This window comes from Camelus bactrianus, chromosome 26 (genome assembly GCF_048773025.1).
Source record: "Camelus bactrianus isolate YW-2024 breed Bactrian camel chromosome 26, ASM4877302v1, whole genome shotgun sequence".
Classification (NCBI taxonomy): domain Eukaryota; kingdom Metazoa; phylum Chordata; class Mammalia; order Artiodactyla; family Camelidae; genus Camelus; species Camelus bactrianus.
Genome location: NC_133564.1, coordinates 23,609,297 through 23,614,049, shown reverse-complemented (window position 1 = coordinate 23,614,049; position 4,753 = coordinate 23,609,297). Strand labels below are relative to the sequence as shown.

The 4,753-nt window shown below is 43.2% G+C and overlaps 1 pseudogene; it reads left to right on the top strand.

Moving 5' to 3' along the window:
* The first annotated feature begins 510 nt into the window (after positions 1-510).
* LOC105067636 (large ribosomal subunit protein eL29 pseudogene) lies at positions 511-1,121 on the top strand (annotated as a pseudogene).
* Positions 1,122-4,753: the final 3,632 nt, after the last annotated feature.

The window sequence follows — 4,753 nt, the reverse complement described above, 5'->3', positions numbered from 1 at the left end:
GTGAAAAGTTAATTTTCTTATCTGTGTCTTTCTTCCACTTAGCATTTCTTTGGAATCATTTTCTTATTTCCCTCCTTTCTTTTCTAAAGCACAATCTATAATTGATAACAGTAGTCATATCTATAGAGGAGTACTAGGGTCTGAGGTGAGAAGAAGATTTTCTTATTTCTTCTCTTTTGCACTATTTAACCCTTTAAACAATGTGCATGTATTACTTTTCAATATAGAAAATGAATGCATCCAAAACATCACCTTTATTGGCAGTGTAATTCCACATTATAGATGTACTTAAACATATTTTGATATTTACTATCCTTGATTATGTCTGTTTTTCCCAATGGTTTAGTATAATATGTAAAACTACAGTGAGTACCCTTAGCATACTACATGGTCCTCTATATCAGTTCCTTTGGCTGGATTCCTAGATCTAGAATTACTGGATCAATGAATGAGAACATTTAAAAGACGTTTATAGCTCTTTCTCTTCTGGTCCCAGGCAATTTGGGATCTCCTGGCTCCAGCGCAGACATGGCCAAGTCGAAGAACCACACCACACACACCCAGTTCCGAAAATGGCACAGAAACGGCATCAAAAAACCCCCATCACAACAATACGAATCTCTTAAGGGGGTGGACCCCAAGTTCCTGAGGAACATGCTCTTTGCCAAGAAGCACAAGAAGGGCCTGAAGAAGATGCAGGCCAACAACACCAAGGCCACGAGTGCAAGTGCTGAGGCGATTAAGGCTCTCGTAAAGCCCAAGGAGGTCAAGCCCAAGATCCCAAAGGGCAACAGCCACAGGCTCAGTCGACTTGCCTACATTGCTCACCCCAAGCTCAGGAAATGTGCTCATGCCCACATCGCCAAGGATCTCAGGCTCTGTCAGCCAAAGGCCAAGGATAAGGCTCAGACCAAGGCCGCAGCTTCAGCTGCAGCTGCAGCTGCAGCTCAGGCTCAGGCTCCCAAAGGCACCCAGGCCCCGACAAAGGCTCCAGAGTAGAGGCTTTCATCTTCTGATGTAAGGATAGAAGGACTAGTGTGACCCCTGGGCTACTGTCTGCATGGGGCTCGTGTCTACCTGTGCTGTTTGTACAAATAAACCTGAGGCAGGATCTGTCAGTCAAAAATAATAACTAACAAACAAACAAACAAATAAATAAAAGACATTTATATACTTGTGCAAATTGCTTCCTACTATATGGCACCAAAGTGCCGTTCTATCAGCAAAATACACCTCAGGTCACCTCACCTGTCCTCTCATTGCTCCACCATCCACCTTCTCTCTCTCAAAATGTAAGGAAGAGGATGAAGCAGTTGAGTTTCTGGATAATTGGGTCAAGCAAGTGTCTCGGGTCCTTGGATTAGATTTGCTTACTAAGAGGTGGGATTTCATTACCCACCCTTCAGTGTATGCAGATGTCTGTGTGTTGCACATGTACACATGCGCAGATGGGAAAGGATGCAGAGCGAAACCAATGCTAAGACAAAAAAAAAAAAATGCAAGATGTGATCTCATCTCGCTGCCAGTCACCCTTCATTTGAAAGCCACACACCCTCTTTTCTGCCCGTCATATCACGTCAGAAGACATTCTGCTGGGTAAGTTCAAGGAATCTGTCTCATTGCTCACATTCACATCCTCCTCCTCCTCTGGATCTTATTTGCATTCCCACCAGCAAAATACACCTGGACGCTTCTCACCACACCTCTTATTTCTTCACCCAAAAGCTAAGTGGACTTTTCTACTTAATCCCCCTATTCTTCCTAATGGTGTAAAACAAACAAAAGCCCAAGGATTTCTCTGGCCCACAAACCCTGTCATTTTGTGCTGCTAGCGAAGATGAAGTTGGGGGAACAACAAAGGATTAGATGTGGGATCTCAGCAAGACTGAGACAGGTACCAGGTGAAGAAAAAAAAGATCACATCTTCCCAGGGCTCTAAAGTGGAGCCAAGAGTCTTCACCCAGAGTCAATGTCACTCCTCTATGTTTCCTCCTCATAGGGAAACATGAGCACATTCTCACCTTGAATTTTACAACACCTGGAGGACCAGGCAATCACCAACAGGCCATAGAATATGCTTTACAACCCATGGCATCAGTCTTTGTCAGAAAAGAAAGATGAATCTAAAGCTCCCCTGTGGAATAAGATCTGGGCTCCATGCGTGAGGTCACCGTGTGCCAGAAGATGAGAATTATCTGGAATCCCCCCTGGATCCATTTTACTCTCCTTCCTTATGTTTTCCAGGCAACAAAGGAGCACAGGTCAGAGAAACTCAGCAGAAAAGGAGAAAAATGAGAATGGGGTGGGAATGATACTATTCCCATCATCCATCTGAGGAAGCTGGGACATAGTGACGTTAAGTAACTTGCCAAGTGTCACACAGTTAGGAAGGGGTTGAGCTGCAGTTCAGTCTTAAATCTGGATAATTCTAAAGTCTGGGTCACTCGACTCTACTCCATGTGCTGACCCTGTGAGCTAGGAAACAACATAATTTTTCACTTCAGCATAGAAGACAGAAGGAATGCTGTTAACTCACAGATGACCCAATCAAGGAATGGCCTCGGTCTATTTTGTGGAGATTCTCACTGTTCCACATCCCTGAGCAACCTGAGATCCAAAGGGAATGATGTGAATGTGAGCAATGAGACAGAGTCCCTGAAATTACCCAGGAGGACATCCCCTGACTCAGCTGGTGCAAAAAGTGTGTTACTTTCAAATAAAGGGTGATAAGCAGCAAGATGAGCCCATAATGTCCGTCTCTATAACTGGCACTGGTCCCACTCTGCACCATCTCACCTACCTTCAAATGCGTGCATGTGTAACACAGAGAGAGTTAACCTCCCAGCAGTTTACACAGACTTCCACTTCCATCACATGTCACATTTCCTTTCCACACAAGCTGCGGCTTGCTGGTCCCCATTCCTGATTCCTTTCCTCTTTCACTTTCATAAAAAGGATGTCGAGAGCTTTAGCGGCACTGGCACAACTGAGCTAATGGGATACAATTAATGTGACTTTAGCAACATTAATTAGTTCAATGTTTAATATTAGTTGAAGTAGGAAATTCACAGCCATTCAAGTCATTGAATGGCAAATTTGGCCTGAATTATTCAGATAACACTTGGTTTCATTTTACTACAGAGGCTCAGGCACAGAACAAATGCAAGGGCTGATACATGCAGAGAAGGGAAGGCATCTCCGGAAATGGGGTCAGAAAAATCTCTTCTGAGTCCTGACCCCACCCTGTGGAGTTCACCACCTCTCCTGGCCAGGAGAGCCAGAGGTCAGCAACAGTTTCATAAATAATCTTTCAGGAGACCACACACCACGAGAGAGTTAGAACTGCAGCATACCTGACTAAGTACTAACCATCCTTCCCAAGTCAGCCAGAATAGGGTTACCAACTTGCCCCAGTTTGCCCAGGACTTCCCCGTTTAGTACTGACAGTCTTGCATCAGGGAAAACCTCTCAGCCTCAGGTAAACTGAGATGGTTGGTCATCTGAGCCAGGAAATGAGGGAGGAACAACAGGTCCTCCAGGGTTATACCTGCCTCCTTCCCTCTCTATAAAAGTAGAGCAACCTGTGACCCTCATGGGGCCTTCTGCTTCCACCCAGCTGCATGGGGAGGGCACTTATGTCAATTGGGACAGAGAGTAAGGTGTCTAAATTTACCCATTTAAATTTTGTTATTTCTCTGAACTTAGATGTGTGCATGTATTCACATGTGCTTATGTGTGCATTAACATCCACGCACAAATAATACATCATCACTACAGAAAAACTTAAAATAAATATGAGACAAGAAGCGGATCAAAAGGATGCATAACCCTATGACCCAGCAGTAAGCACTTTGAGAATTTTCATATGTACCCTTGTAGATTATAACACAGTTATATAGATAGGTATATGTAATGGTAAGTCCGTTCCAGCAAACTATGGTAACCAAAAATGATGCTTTGAAGCTGTTGTTTCTGCAACAGTATGAATATTTACCCATGTCAACAAGTATACATTTACAATATCACTTTAAATGGCCACATAATATTCCACAATATGACTCAACCACATTGATTTAGTTAGGACATTTAAGTTGCTTTCAATTTTTCATTGTTATAAACAGTGCTGAAACCAACATGCTTGTTGCTATATCACTGAATACAAATCCATTCTTATTTTCTTAGAATAAATTCTTAGAAGTGGAGTTGGTGGGTCAAAGAGATGGCATTGTTTTTAAGTCTTCAGATACATATTATAAACACTTCTTCCAGAAAGTTATCACACTAGCTGAGTGTAAGTATGGCTATTTCCCTCTTCCTCGAAGAGCCTAGGTTTGACTGCTGCGTGGTCTCTAACAGGTATCTTAGAAAATATAATCAGTGCCAAAAGAAGCACTAGACCATCTGCACAGCAATTATTGCATTTTTAGAACCAGAAAGACTCTCAGAGGTCATTTGGTCCCAGCCCATCATTTTCTGGGTGAGAAAACTAATGACCAGGGAGGAAGACACCTGACCCAGGATCAATGGTACCCAGTGCACAGTCTCTTAGGCATTCCCCTGGGGCTCACTTAGTGAGAGACCAGAAAGTGATCTGTGTGGCTGCTTCTTCCTCACATAGAAGGATCAAAGCAGAGTGGAATGAAGCATGGCCAAGTAAGAATCATCTACACTTAGTCTGAAGAGTTTTATTATCTTGGCAAATAATCTACTTGTCATTCTCTGCACTATCTGAACTCACTTTGTAAATCCACCA